This window comes from Phoca vitulina, unplaced genomic scaffold (genome assembly GCF_004348235.1).
Source record: "Phoca vitulina isolate PV1807 unplaced genomic scaffold, GSC_HSeal_1.0 scaffold16, whole genome shotgun sequence".
Lineage (NCBI taxonomy): Eukaryota > Metazoa > Chordata > Mammalia > Carnivora > Phocidae > Phoca > Phoca vitulina.
Window position 1 is genome coordinate 321,511 of NW_022589719.1, and position 16,650 is coordinate 338,160.

The following is a 16,650-nucleotide window of genomic DNA, read 5'->3' on the forward strand; positions in this document are numbered from 1 at the left end:
CCACTAGAAACAATCGTTTATCCGAAATTGAAATTTAACTGGGTGTCCTGTATTTTCCTCAGCAACCGGAGAAGTGATAGAATTCCAGTTAGAACAGGAGCAAAGACAAGAGAGGCAGGAAAGAACACAAGAGGATTCAGAGAACAAGTCGTGGATGTATTTAGAAGAAAATAAAGTCAGGAATAAGGGTAGGAGATAAGGTCAAAAAAGTAGATGAAGCCATATTGCGAAGGTCTTGAGAGCCAGGAGGGCAGGAGGAAGAGGAGCTAGGAAAAGACCAGGCAGAAAGGCAGGCAGAGAACCAAAGGAGTAGAGTGCAGTGTTCCCGGAAGCAACAGAGAAGACTTGCCAAGGAGAAGGGGACAAGCTAATAGGTCTAGGCTTCACATGTCAAATGCTGCGAAGAGGTTCAGTAGGAACAGGACCGTGAAGGTCAACTGAGTTGATCATAGGAAAATTAAAATCACGAGGAGGTACCCTTTTTACCCATCAGATTAACAAACTTCAAAAAGTTTGAAAATAAGCAATGTTGGTGAGGGTCAGGGAAATAAGACACTGTGGTGGGAATATAGATTACCTTAACCTCTTTGAGGGCAATTTGACAAACTAAAGAATTAATATAATATACTAAAGACCCATGCTATATGTTTATTGCACACCAGGTGTTCTTCCAAGCAGTTTGTGTATATTAACTCATCCAGTTTTCACAGCAACCCTCAAGACGGAGGTACTGTGACAGATGGGGAAACTGTGGCACAGAATGGCTAAGGGACCTATCCAAGTGCACCCAACTAGGAAGTGGCAGAGCCGGCACTTGGCTCCAGGCTTGTGTTGTTACAATATACCGGCTTTCTCAGTCAAAAGTCTAAAATACAACTACTCTAACACAGAAATTCCCTTTATAGGAGAATGTTCTACCAGAATATTCACACACGTGTGCAAAGACAATTGAACAGAGTTATTCACCACAGCATGGTTTGAAAAACAACCTGAATGTCCATTAGTAGGAGACTAATTAAATACATATTGATACAACCTTAGAATGGAAAACTATGCAGCTCTTACAAAGACGGAGGCAGATCTATATGTCTATTTCTGAGGTATACGGTTATCAATCAATATCAATCTCTGAGATATATGGTTAAGTGAAAAAAGCAAGATGTAGAACAACGTGTGCTATTAAGGGGGTTAGAAATGAATATAGATATATATATATACACATACATCTATCCTCGTACGTGGAAAGATCATCTTCGAACAGATGGGTGCCGAGAGGATCTAGAAAACAGCTGTCTCTGGAAGAGAGAACTCAGTCACAAGTGGGAGGGAGGGAGGCTTACTTTCACCTCCTTCCTTTTGGTGCTGTTTGAATGTTTTTCCTTGTGCCTGCCCTGCCTTTTCAAAACAAACCACGTTTTTTAGGTTTTAAAAAAGGGATCATGGCAGCCAGGGGTTTTGTAGCACTCCCCACATGCATGTTGTTGTTTTTTCGTTTTTTTGGAATTTAAATTCAGTTAGCCAACGTATACTACACCATTAGTTTCAGATGTAGTGTTCAACAAATTATCAGTTGTGTATAACCCCCAGTGCTCCTCACATCATGTGCCCTCCTTCATGCCCATCACCCAGTTACCCTAGGGGCATCCGCACCCCGGTGTTCATAGCAGCAATGTCCACAACAGCCAAACTGTGGAAAGAGCCGAGATGCCCTACAACAGATGAATGGATAAAGAAGATGTGGTCCATATATACAATGGAATACTACTCAGCCATCAGAAAGGATGAATACTTACCACTTACATCGACGTGGCTGGAACTGAAGGGGATTATGCTGAGCGAAATAAGTCAATCAGAGAAAGACCATTATCATATGGTTTCACTCCTATGTGGAATATAAGAAACAGAGCATGCATGTTTTTGGGTTTGTTTTTTTCATCCTCAAACAGTCTTTGAGGAAAGCCTTATTTATTCCTTCCTGGAGAGTTGTTTTATAGACATGAAATACTCCTATCAGAGACGTCCTTCTGGAATGGAGTCTGGGCCAGCAGAACTGCTGCAGTGGCACTTTTGTGATCCTTAGTAGTGACAGAGGCCTGGGCCGGGCAGGCCGGTGGGGTTAGCTGTCTCAGCACGTGGAGCTCCCCCAGTAATGAAGCAACCCCAACCTGACAGCGGGGCTTTTATAAGCAGTTTCAGCAATGTGACCGGGGGAGAACAGAGCAACTAGGGGCCAATGGGGTGGGAGGAAGGACAGGTGGCCATGGTCTTTAAAGGTATTTGGTGAAGAAAAGGAGAGAGACATGCGGTAATGAGGGTGGAGGGTAGGGGCTCTTGGGGGAAAGGCAAACTCAGAGAGACTGTGTGACCGGTTAATAATGGAATGAGCTGGGTCTTTGCCAATCACAGGTCTAGGCTTTTATCTTAGCTCTGTCAGGGGAAAACCGTGCCTCCTTAGGCAAGTTACTTTTTTTTTTGGTTATTTTTTTAATGTAGGTATTGCACAGTATTTGAATACAAGTCTTGATGTAAAGAAATTCATGCTATATGAATAACATAAAAGCCCCCATCAGCCCTACTCAGTTTCATTTCTCTTACCAAAGAAAACTACTGTACCAAAATTCTGTGGTCTCTTCTGAGATGTTTTTTTTCCCTACAATTATGCCTAAGGTACAATATATATGTAATATACATACTTAGGGTACAATATATATAATATCTACATAGCAATACAAATCTACAATATGTATATTTGGAAGCACAATTTGGTTTATGGAAATGAGATCATTCTATGTATGTGTGTATATATATATATATACATATGTACATGTAATTTTTTCAGTTTAAAATATGTCTTAGAGCTATCTTCAGATCAGTACACATTGATGTACTTTATTTTTTATAGCTGCTGCATCACATTCCATAGTACATATTTAGCATAGCTTATTTAACCACATTCCTGTTAATGAATTTTAGGCTTCTTATAAATTTTTACCAACACGAACAATGCTGCAATGAATATCCTTGTACGTGCTTGTATGTGCATATATTCCTCATGTTCTTCTATGTTAGATATTTAGATAACTAGAAATTGGGTTGCTGGGATGAAGGGTATGTATGCATAATTAAAATTTTGGTGGCTACTACCTAATTGTCCTCCAAAATGTGCATAACTCACTTAGATTTTCACCAACAATATATTGGAGCACACTTTTCTCTATATATCAGCTCTGGACACTATCAAACTTAAATTTTTGCCAGTTTGATGAGTGAAAAATAACTCGTTTTATTTTTCCTATCCTCAATCACTAGCCAGGATCTTTTGATATGCTAATTGATAATTTGTTGTTCTTTTTCTTCTTCTGGAAATCGTTCACATCTGCAATGGATATTTCAATTATTTCACTGGCATCTGTCCCTTTCCTTCTGCCATTGTATAGCAGAAATTCCATCTGGGTGGGATAGACCCTATTCCCAGCCCTAGTGAATGCCATAATCTAATCAGTGTAATCTCACCCCCATTTTCCATGTGATTAAATTAAAAGCCCTGTGGATCCAGACCTAAATCAGTCAAGCAGGAATGTGTATTCCTCAAGTAGAGTAGGCAAATTGCCTAGGGCCCTCAATCTTTTTAAGACTTAAGAAAAATGTCTTAATTTTTTCTAGAATCAAAAGGAAAAAAAGTGAACTTTTAGGTTAAAGAAGATGCTTTACTATATCTTATGGACTGAATTACGTTGCCCCCCCCCCATTCATATGTTGAAATCCTAATCCCCAGTGTAATATAGTGTGACTGTATTTGGAGATAGGACTTTTAGGGAGGTAATTAAGGTTAAAAGGTCATGAGAGTGAGCCCCTAATCCCATAGGTATCCCAAGGGATACCAAAAAGTTCTCTCTCTCCACATCCACATGGAAGAACGGCCATGTGAGGATACAGCAAGGTGGCCATGTGAAAGCCAGAAAGAGGGGTCTTACTAGACACTAACATTGACAGCACTTTGATCTTGATCTCAAGACCTATGAGAAAATAAATTTCTGTTGTTTAAGCAACCAGTCTGCAGTATTTTGTTAGGGCAGTCTAAACTGACTAATACAATACATAGTATTGGTTATTCGTCTTTACCACTAGTACAGACGTATAATCTAATTAAAAATATATATTTTTAAATTTTTATGGAGGAAGGGGTCCATGAAGGCAAAAGTGATTAGGGCCCACGAAAGTCATAATTAGCCCTGGAGTCAGGCCCTGGCATTCTCTTGGTGCAGCCTTTAGAGTGATGGCAGGGAAAGAAGACTGCTCTGGATGGTTAGGTGTGCTAATAGGAGGGCCTGGCCTGGCTGCATCGACTTTGTTATTACAAGGGAAGCTGAAACCCTGAAGAGAGCAGAATAAAGGTCACTGAAAATGCAGTCAGAGGTCTGGGCCCTCATGCCTAAAAAAACTTAAGAAAAAAAATTTGGAAGGGCACCTGGGTGGCTCAGTTGGTTAAGCGTCAACTCTTGGTTTCAGCTCAGGTCATGATCTCATGGGTCGTGAGACTGAACCCCGCATCAGGGTCCCCCCAACCCCAGCTCAGCGGGGAGTCAGCTTAGGATTCTCTCCCTCTGCCCCTCCTCTCCTCTCTCTCTCTCTCTCTCTAAATAAATGTTGAACAAAAAACTTATTTTTAAAAAAGATTTTATTTATCCATTTAAGATAGAGTGAGAGAGAGAGAGAGCACAAGCAGGGCGGAGTGGCAGAGGGAGAGGGAGAAGCAGGCTCCCCACTGAGCAGGGAACCCGATATGGGGCAATGAGGGGCTTGCTCCCAGGACTCAGAGATCATGACCTGAGCCGAAAGCAGACGCTTAACTGACTGAGCCACCCAGGTGCCCCCAAAACTTATTTTTTTTTAAAGATTTTATTTATTTATTTGAGAGAGAGAGAGAGAGGGAGAGCACAGGAAGGGAGAGGGGCAGAGGGAGAAGCAGGATCCCCACTGAGAAGGGAGCCCGATGTGATGTGAGGCTGGATTCCAGGCCCCTGGGATCATGACCTGAGCCGAAGGCAGATGTTTAACTGGCTGAGCTATGCAGGCACCCCTAAGAAACTCATTTTCAATAAAAGTAGTCTTTTATCCCACCCCTTTCCATACTTCCTGGTGGAAAACCCCCCTCAACTCTTCTGGACGCCTCCATAGTATTCAACTTTCATGTGTCTTAATATCTTTATAATTGCTGTGGGTTTTTTTTTACTCTAATAATAATAATAGGAACTGACACATGTAAAGCACTTAATAAATGGTAGCTTTAATGTTAGAAATCATCAAAGCAACCCAATGAGGAGAATACTCTTATTATTCTTATTCTCCTGATGAGGAAACAGGAGCACCAGAGAGGATGTTCCTTTCACAGGATTTCACACCTTGTTAGTGGCTGGAGCCAGGATTCAAATCCAGAGTCAAGGTCTTAACCACAGTGATTTATGTAACACCTGCAACCATAATTTTGAAAACTGCTGGGTTGGAATGTAGCACAATAGAACTTACTGAGAATAAAGGAGGTAAGGCATGGTGACGATGGGGACCCAGAAGGAAGCCTTGGAATAGGGTTGCCTGATAAATTACCCAACACCTAGTTAAATTTGGATTTCAGAAGAATCATGCATAATTTTTTAGTATAAGTATGTAGCAACCAAAAAGTTATTTGTCGTATATATGAAATTCATATTTAACTAGAGGTCCTGCATTTTTATTTGCTAAACCAGAATCCCGGGTGCCGAGGGCATGATTCCAACAGGGAGTTAGGCCCCAGGGAGGAACAGGCAGTTAGAGCATCTGTGAGGGCCTGTGGTAAATCCAACCCCTGCCACTAGGCGGCAGTAGAGGACCGGGCAGGGCAGGGGGAGGGCCTGGTGGTGGGTGGAGAGCAGGCCTAGGGCAGGGCCTTGGGAACGCTGTGCACCTCAAATCAAACCACAAAAGAAGTAACAGACAGGGGCGCCTGGGTGGCTCAGTCGTTAGGCGCCTGCCTTCGGGTCATGGTCCCAGGGTCCTGGGGTCGAGCCCCCGCATCGAGCCCCCGCATCGGGCTCCCTGCTCAGCGGGAAGCCTGTTTCTCCCTCTCCCACTCCCCCTGCTTGTGTTCCTGCTCTCACTATCTCTCTCTGTCAAACAAATAAAATCTTTAAAAAAAAAAAAGAAGTAACAGCTCACAGAAAAAGAACAGCTTACACATGACTAATAAACATGAAAAGAGGCTCAATCCCTATTCATAATTAAATGAATAAACCTAATATAAAATATTTTCCACCTCTCACATTGGCAAAAATAAAAATATCAGTAGAAGGATTAATAACACTCAGTGTTGTGAAAGTGTGAGGACGGTGTGAGGAGACTGGTGCGTCGTCTTTGGATTAATAATCAAAACTAAAAATGCATGCTGCCTTTAACCAATGATTTAACTCTTAGGGATTTTTCAAACCAGATTTGCTCATGTGAAGATGTTCATTTTTGTACTAACCAAAACCAAAACCAACAAACGGCCTAAATATCCACCCAAAGGGACCTGACTGACGAGCGATAACATGTCCAGGTAACAGAATGCTGGGCAGCCATTTAATGAATGATGTAGGTCTGCTGGTGGATGGTGTATACATGTGGATGAGGAAAGAGTTCCAGGATATTTTGCCAGGGGAATAAAACAAGATGCAGACCATTATATGTAGTTTTTTCCAATTTGTGTGTAATAGAGAGGGGAGGGATGAGACCTATTTATAAATTCATTGAACATGTTTGAGAGGATATCCAAGAAACCATCCACAGTGGTTCTCCTTGGGGAGGGAGGCAGGGGGTCCAGGATGGGAAGGAAACTTACTGTGTACTCTGCAGGTTTTACTTTCTATTATTATTATTATTATTATTATTATTATTATTATTATTATTATTTTAACCACCAACAGGTATTACCTTAGAAATTTAAAATAAAAAAGTTTGAAAAAACAAAGAATATCAAAGTCAGACCAAGAAGTAGAAGGAAAAGTATCCAAAAAGTAAGATGGGAAAAGAAATATGTCCAGCCCCTGAGGTTGGAGTGAATCATCAAGGCAGTAGCAAGCTGCTTGGAAAAAACCTTTGGTTTTCAGGATGCCTGTCCTGGCCTCCCTTGGTGTGAGCTGGGGAAATGCTCACCATCTCAGAACTCAGGGAGCTGCTGTGGGTGGACCCCGCCCACTGGCTCCTTCTTGGGCAGCTGGAGGGTAAGAAAACATTCATACAAACTGAAGGTGAACAAGGCCAGTACAGGGTGGGGCCTGAAACCTCTTTTCACCTTGGTACTTTACTTCAATTACAATTTACTTCAAGTCTTGCACATCACTTTTTTAAATTTCACAAAGAGCTTGTGGTCAGCTTAGCCGCTCAAGCTAGAAGATTAACAGTAGCCAGAAAAGAAAGGCAGAGGGGCCTGAAGTAAGGGCAGTGCTAAGGGAGAGAAACAAAGAGAAGTTTAAGTCCAGGAGATAGAATTTAGAATGGGAACAGTGGTTCTCAAAAAGTGTACTCCGGACAGGGCCCTAAACATTGAAAAACGTGGACTCCACCTCCTACCACATATGTGATTAAGAAATAAAAAGGTATGGAAGTCCAGCAAAGTTCTGAATATTCTCACTGTGATGACTTTGATCTTTTAAATACCAGACATGAAATTCTTTTCTCGTATTTCTGCTTCCCTTATTTGTTGACACTCTGACCGTGCGCTTGTCTCTCTACTGGAGAATTCATCACTGTCTGCACACGACAGCATCAAACTTATCTGGCTTTCTGAGGCTACTTCAGTGCTACTAAACGGGAAGCTCTAGACGTGGGTCCAGGAAACTGAATTTTAGCCAGACGAAGAAATAATAGTAATAATAAATACGGTAAGTAGCCAGTGTCCACTTTGGCTCTCATGACTTTTGCCTCCTGATATTCACACCCTTGTGTAGTTTCCTTCCACATTGTCCTGGGGGGGGCAGCATATGACAGAAGTGAAGCTATGCTGCTTCTGAGATTAGGTTATAAATGAGTTAGGCTTCCCTCTGGGGTGTCCACTCTCCCTCTCTTTCTTGGATCTGTCACTCTGGGGAAGCAAACTTCTATGTTGTGAGCAGCCCTATGGAGGGGCCCATGTGGCAAGACCAGGAAGCCTCTGTCCAGCTAAGAACTGAAGCTTGTCAGCAACTGGGTGAGAGGTTGGAAGCAGATTCTTCAGCTCCATTTGAGTCTTGTGGTGACTGTTGTCTCAGGCCACCAGCTGACATCTTGCCTAGAACCTCAGGAGAGACCCTGACCCAGACTTACCTCTGCTAAAGCCACTTCTGGATTTCTGATCCCTAGAAACTGTGAGATAATGAATGTCTATTTTTTTAAGCTGCTAAGTTTAGGGATAATTAAGCAGAAATAGATAACTAATATAAGTACCATTTGTTGAAAGCTTACTGTGTATCATGTTCCCTTCCAAGTATTCAACAGATGTTATTCTATGTGAATTTCTCAACCTATGTGTGAGGTAGGAATTATCAACCCCATTTTGCAGGGGAAGAAACTAGAGTTCAACACAAGTGCTGAAAACCACTATTGTGCATATAAAGTTTAAAAGAGAATATCCAAAATGTTGAGTGAAAATATTACCAACCAGTTACTTTAACCATAAAATACTTTTTTTTTTTTTTTTACTAGACCCGTGCTTTGGTATAATTATCAGAAAAGATAATTTTATATTTCTTCCAAAAAATGCACTCCCAAGTGTACTCAGGGGAGCTGAATTAGTTGACCGTTAAGCATAATGTTTTCCACTTAAATTTTGGAGAATTCCTGCCAAATCCAGCATTTTAAAATTTAGGCACAATTAACACGAAGGCAGCCTTTCTGACAATTAATTGGTCCTAAAGTAGGTTTCCCTTTTTATGAGTTTGTTTACTTATTTGTGTCAATAAAATCATGCCATCGGCACAAATGACAAACAGTGGTGAGTTGACTTGCTAAGCCTGGACTGGAGCCTCGGCCTCTGGACACCTAGACGGGGGCCATTCCTATAGCTTGCCATTTTCTCTCTCTACTTTGTGAGATCCTGTACGGTTCCCATACATTCCAGTCACACCGGCAAGGTGGAGCAGGCTTGCAGGTCCAGAAGTCACCTTGGATGTGGGTGTGCTGTGTGACTTTACCACTGGGAGGAGAGAGGGGAAGCTCTGGCTTAAGGAGCTGAATGCTATCTAACCCCCTTCCCCCAGCTTCCTCCTCCAACTGTGCTCATTTCTGCTGTTCTGGGAAGCAACAGTAGAGAAAGTATGGATTTTTAGAACCCTCTAGACCCGATATCAAATCCGGGCTCTACCAGTTACTTGCCGTGTGATCTTAGCCTAGCAACTTTGCCTCTCTGTACCTGAGCTCCTTATTTTCATTCATTCATTCATTGGTTCATTCATTCATTCAATCACGTGTTTATTTAAAAATATTTATTGAGAGCTTTCTAGGCATAGAATTATGTGGTGAACGAAACAAAGTCCCTTATCTCTAAGAGCTTTCCTTCTAGCAGCTGTGGAGGGTTGTTGGAGAGACAGACAATAAACAGGAAAACTAATATATAATGTTACATGGGGATGGTAGTAGGTGTTGTGAAGACAATAAAATAGGGTAAAGTGATAGAGGGACGAGGGGTGCCACTTATCTGTAAAAGGAGACAGTAATTCCTACTTCACAGGGTTGATCTAAAGATTACATAAGATGTAACATAGGAAGCACTTGGCGCTGTACGTGAGACAGAGTATTAATCGTTGAGTCCTTGTTATGTAATAGACACTGTTCCAAGTAGTATAGATATATTAACTCATGTAATCACCTCGTTTTACAGATGAGCTGAGGCACCGGTGGGTTGTATTATTTGCCTAAGGTCAGGTAGTTAACAGATGGTAGAATTAGAACATGAACCCTAACATTCTGACCTCAAAGCCTATGTTTTTATTTGATTTGCTAAATGATAGTGTCTCTCTCTGCCTTTTATAACTTGATTTATGGAAGATGGAGGGACCCAGAGTAGGGTGCATTCAATTTTGTTGGGGAGGGGGGGCAGCAGACAGAGGCCAGGTGGGACCTAGGGCAGCTTGTGAAGCAAAAGCAAGGGCATCTGGAAGTTGAGTAACCATGTAACCTGGTGATGCAACTAGATGATAAAAAAGGTGACAGTTGAGGATAATGGAGTAATGAAATACTTGGATGAAGAGGGTATCTTCATTTAGCTTAAGTTGCTATAACTAAATATCATAGGTTGGGTCACTTAAACAATAGACATTTCTTTTTTCACAGTTCTGGAGGCTGGAAGTCTGAGATCAGGGTGCCAGTATGGTTGGGTTCTGGTGAGTACCCTCTTCCTGGCTTGCAGACTGTTGTCTTCTAGGTGTGTCCTCAACATAGAAAGAGAGAGAGAGAGAGAGCAAGCTCTCTGGTGTCTCTTCTTATGAGGGCACTAATCCCATCACGAGAGCCTTACCCTCATGACCTCACCTAACCCTAATTACCTCCCAAAGGCCTCATCACACTGAGGGTTAGGGCTTCAGTATATGAATTTGGAGAGGGGCACAATGCAGCCCATAGCAGAGGGGATGGACAGGACCTATGGAACTTATTGCCAGAATCTAAATCCACAAAGCTTTCATGGGCAGGAATCTAACAGAGATTAAACGTAATAGGAAAAGTGCCAATCCCTGAATTTGATCCAAAAAATTGCAAAGTCAGGGGATGGAGGAAAAAATTTTGGATTTAGTTAACTATAAGCTCAGTCCAAGCAGTTGGGACAATGTGGTCACCAAAAGAACGGACACCTCTCTGGTCAGATGCATCATTCCTGGGCCAACATTATATTTGGGCGCCCCTACAACACAGTCCTAAGGTGTCCTTTCCTTTGGGGTCTCCCTGCCCCAACCACCTCAAAACACGTCTTTCCATCTGCAACCCTCTTCCTCAGCTATTTTCTTTCTTAAGTTTTTTTTTTTTTTTTTTTGAGAGACAGTGTGTGTGGGGGGTGGGGCAGAGAGAGAGAGAATCCCAAGGAGACTCCGTACTGAGCATGGAGCCCGATGTGGGGGTGGGGCAGGAGCTCGATCTCATAACCCTGAGATCACGACCTGAGCCCAAACCAAGAGTTGGATGCTCAACCAACTGAGCCACCCTGGTGCCCCTTCCCCAGGTATTTTCAAACAGACCGTCAGCTTGTTATTTGTGGGCTTTCTAAAGTATCAATGTATTAATTTTTAACTGAACATATGTTACATAATGTGCCACAATACAGGAGGCCTTTGTATGGATAATAGCAGGAATTAAAATTTAAGAAAAATACATGAAATAAGGAAGATGGAGAAAACTAAAATTGAAAACAAGCCTAGGTTTATTTTATTTTAGTGGTACAAAGCCACTTTCAGGCCAGCTCACAGAACATTAAGGAACCACTGAGGTCCTGCAGGAACACTGTTTGAGAACCACTACTTTACTGTACAATCCTCTCCATTCTTGTTGACAAGTGCCTCGTTACCAGTGGGCTTTTTCCCTCTGGCCACAATATCCAGTCCTTCCGCTTCTCCCTCTTTACCATTTCTAGTTCTCCTCCCTCCCTGGGGGCCCTTGCAGGCTGAATGGCAGGTAGACTCAGACAGTCACTCGCTTATTCAGCAAGTTGTCAGGAGAACCTACTATGTGCCCGACTCTGCTTTAAACACTGGTGATAAAATGACCAGAAACCGGCATGGGCTCATCTCTTACGGGGCTTCTAATCCAACTGGGGGGAAGATAATCAAATCCAATTAGTTACGCACACGATTATAAATTGAAATGACGTCTAGGAAAGAGCAAATGGATACAGCCACCAAAAGGGCAGATAGCAAAGGCAGTGCTTGTGGTGCTTCCGACAAACAAGCGAGGTCACCTTTATTAGTAAAGTTACATAATCAAGTCCAGAAAGTCATAGGGAGATAATTTTTACAAGTGGGTAGGTGACTTCAATGTTTTATGATAAACACATAATCTTAAACAACACAATTTCACAACACAAACAAAAGTTTCCTGTGAATATATTTATGGTCTCAAGGTTGTTAGTCAGCAATCCTTGAAACCATTAAAACCAACCTGTCCTATTATAAGGAAGTCATTTGATATTCTTAGTCCACAAACTTTAAAACTTTATAATGACAGGATATAAATAAATACAGATTTAACATAAATTTTATGGTAACCTGTATGTAAATATTCTCAATTCATTATCCAAGATACAAGGCCAGCTGATACTTTATCTCTAAGCCCCTGTGTCAACAGTCTTATGCAAGATTCCTCAATAATTGGGGAACTAAGGCTTGTGACTTCTGGCTTCAGATATAACTTCTGGCCAAGTCCAATTAAAGAATTTTGGGGGGTTAATCATTACCTGTTTCCTTATATGTGTGGTAGGTCAAGTCCCTTAGCCTCTCTGAGCCTCAAGTTCCCCATCTGTAAAATGGAACAATAATAGGGCCTATATCACAAAGGTATTGTGAGAATTAAAAAAGAAAATACAAGCACAACACCTAGCACAGTGCCTGGCATACGGCAAACACTAGAAAACATCTGTTGTTATTAATCCCGAAAGTAGAGCTTCCAGGAAATGTATTGAAACAGAAATGTGATCTTTATGTCATGCTTCAGTAAAGAATTTACATGTTTATTTAACAGAGGAACTAACGTTCTTTATAGCTGTCACAAAAGCAGAAACTCTTTTCGGCGATTTATCTGGAGACCAATTTGTGAATCATGAATATAATAATTCCCTTTGGTCTAATCATCCTACTTCCAAGAATGTTTCCTAAGAAAATAATCAAAGATGTAGACAAAGATTATATGGAATATGTTCATTGCAGCATTATTTATAATAGCAAAACAATGTACATATTCAACAATGTGGGAAAATTAAATTGTGGTGAATTTAGATTTTAAAACTTAAAACATGCATGTAAAGCAATTGGAAAGAAATATACTAAAACATTCAACAATAATTCTCTCCGGACTGTAGCATGCTAGGTGATTCCTATTCTATTATTTACACATGTCCATATTTTCCAAATTTTTCATAATGAATATGTGTTACTTTCACAAGGAAAAATGTTCTTTTTAATAGCCTCATAGACAAATTTTTTTCCCTAAGCTTTTTAAAACACCACACTGGGATGTCAGAATCCCGAAGTAGGAAAGAACTACAGAAAAATCATCTCTCCACCCTCTGCTGCCATTCCTCCAGATCGAATCTTTCCCAGCTTCCTCCTGGATGACTGCAACAGCTTCCTAATTGTTCTCCTTGCCCCCAGTACTGACTGTGCCATCCCACTCTCCAAATCAGTTGCCGTCAAAAATGAGCTTTCGACAGTGAAAATCTGTTTGTTCGCCCCATCTGCAAATCTTCCTGGCTCCCCATGGACTTAGTCATCAATTTTTTTTTTTTAGATCTCTTCCAACTGAATGATTATATATTTATATATATATTTATATATATATATTTATATATACATACACATATAATTGAATTATTCAATTAATATATTAATACTATATATTAATTGAATATTATAATTGAATATATTAATTGAATATATATAATTTAAATTCAATTCATTAACATATAATGTATTGTTTGTTTCAGGGGTACAGGTCTGTGATTCATCAGTCTTACATATAATATCCAGTGCTCATTACAATACATGCCCTCCTTAATGTCCATCACCCAGTTACCCCATCCTTCCACCCCCCTCCCCTCCAGCAACCCTCAGTTTGTTTCCTATGATTAGGAGTCTCTTATGGTTTGTCTGCCTCTCTGGTTTCATCTTGTTTCATTTGGTCATCAATCTGACTCCTTAGCCGTGCAGGCCCACCGCAATCCAGTGTCCAAAGCAAACCACCTCCCGCTTCATGTCCCACCACTTGCCCTGGCACCCTATGCTCCGGACATACCTACTCACACTCTGTCCCACTTTGATGTCTTTCCACACGTCCACACTGCTCTGCCTGGTAAACCTGGCCTGCTCTTCAAGCTGCCTGATGCCCCCAGTCCTGAGAAGTCTCTCCAGACATCTGGTTACCCTTCGGCTACCCTTTCTTTGGTGCCCTTTTCATCACAAGTCCCTGTGGCTAGTTACTGATTTGTATGCTTGTATCCAGTACAAAGGTTCTCAAACTTCAGTATGCATACGAATCCTTTGGGGGGGAGCTTGTTAAAACGCAGATGCCTGAGCCCCACCCTAAAGCGACTGAGGCAGAACTCCTGGGTGAAGTTCGGTCAGCTGGAGGTTCAGCAAGCTTCCCAAGGGACTCTGATGCACTTGGAAGTTTGTGAAGGTTAAGTCCCACTCGTCTGCAGAAGAGACCGTGCCTAAGTCATTCCAGGCAGACAAACGCCCACTCCGAGAGGAAGGTGAGCATTCTCTACGGAGCGCTTAGTTCAGCATCGGCGCATTTATGTGTAGGCGCCTTCCGTACTTTTCTCATGAAACTCCCACCAAAAACTCTCTGAGGGAACTACTCCACAAAGGAAACTGAGACTCGGAAAGATTCAATCCTGCACCCAAGAGAAAGTGGTGGTGCTGGGACTCTAACCTGGAGCCACGGGCCTGTGAGAGCCAGCGCGCTCTCTGCGCGTCTCGTTCTTCACAGGGCCCCATGCCTGCCGCTGGCCTAGAAGAAATGGGAAAAATCAAGGTCATACAACTCTAGGCTAGGTTCCAGTCTATTTACAGGATTGGCCTCAATTCTGAGACCGTTTTTCGTTTTTAGGGTTAAAAATGTTTTTTTACCTTTACAAAGTGATTTTGATGGTAGTTGGTTGCTTTCCCTTTTTTAGTCTTTATGTGGCAAAATAAAAAATTGGCGGGGCGCCTGGATGGCTCAGTCGGTTAATCGACTGCCTTTGGCTCAGGTCATGATCCCACGGGGGTGGGGGAGGGTGGGGAAGGCGGGGGGGGGGGGGGCGCTGCTCAGCGGGGAGTCTGCTTCTCCCTCTCCCTCTGCCCTTCCCCCTGCTCCTGTTCTCTCTCTCTCTCTCTCTCTCAAATAAAATCCTTAAAAAAAATTGGCAACCCCTGTTCACTGTCCTTTTTTCTTAAATTAGACTTGTTCTGGAAATCCTAAAATGCGGTACCGCTGATTTTAATGCAATCTTCTTTCTATAGCGTGAGCCTGTTTCCTTGACTCATCCTGCAGCAAGTAGAGATCACTCATAACACTTCTCGGCACAGTGGAGTTTTGGATATTATTGCGGAGTGTGTGTGTGTGTGTGTGTGTGTGTGTGTGGTGGTAACGAAGAAGAAGGGGCCAGTTTTTCAGGGATGGGAGAACTGCTCAGCATCCCTCCCCTTCTGAGCCTGGCTAAGTGGGCAGCCATTACAGCTGGGGGCCGGGGGAGGGGTATGGTCACAATTCTAGCTCTTTCTCTTTTGCAGTTTAAACCCTATTGTAATATTTGAGCACATCATGCTCCCAAAGCCCTCTCTTCTCCGGATGGGAGGCAGGAAGCCAAGCTGGAATAGGGAAGGGTTTGGACAGGACTGAGGTGACACGTATAATTCTCCTGGCCCCTGCAAAGTCACCTCAGCCTCACTGTCCCATCAGGGAGGAATGTCCTGGAGAAGGTCCAGCCAGTTCTCGTGGTCCCTGCCTAATTTTCTGGTCTTGGGAGATCTGAGGAGAGGAGACAGGACAGAGGTGGGAAGCTGAGGCCATGGTCGTTGCGTTGGCCATTCCCACTAGACTGTGGGCTCCATGAGGACAGGGAAGGTGTGTTTGCTTCATATCTGTGTCCCAGATACAGCCTGGCCCATTAGAAGTGGTTAATAAATACCTGCTACACAAATGAATGGTCGTATCTGAGTGAGACAACTAGAAGAAGGGTCTTGGCAGGGGCCAAAATGGGGTCTTTGAGAGGAAGAGACAGGAGGGTGTGGGCTCTGGCCTGTTACCCCAAGACTGGTCTTCAGGCACTGGTGTTGTTAAGGAGATAATTAGTCATGCAGGGTCCTTGACGAGTGGGATCATCTAGGGTTTGTTTGTTTGTTTGTTTTTTCCCCTCCAAAACCATCCTCTTGCCCAAACCCCAGATAGTTTTCCTTTCTTGTTTCTACTTCCTCATATTAACATCCCAGCACTGAGGAAGGAACAACTCAAAAGCACAACCCAAAGAGTTTGAGTTTGGATGAAAAGGGAAGATGGAGTGGGCCTGAGGTTGGTGAGACAGCTGAACCTGAGTGACCCCCACATGATGACTGACTAAAACACTTGGACTTCACAGAGCCAGGGACTCTAAAAGCTTGGGCATTAGAGGTCATCTAATCCCACACAGCGCATTGAAATCAGGGATCCCGCCTGGGGCATCTCTGGTATTGAACCGCATTAGGAGACCCTTGGTTTGGTAGTTTTATAGTCAGAGAAATCCACTTAGGTCTCAAGGCCTCATGATGCCCTTGTCAATAGACAAAGGAAAGGAAAGAGGAGTAAAAACCCAGGTGTGTCTGGCTACAAGCCCAGAAGTCAACCAAAGAGCCTAGAATGTCCTTAGGGACACTGACCCACGTACTATCTCAAGAGAGCATTAAAATTTAGCCCTGAGTGTCTGGAAAGAGTTCTGCTAAA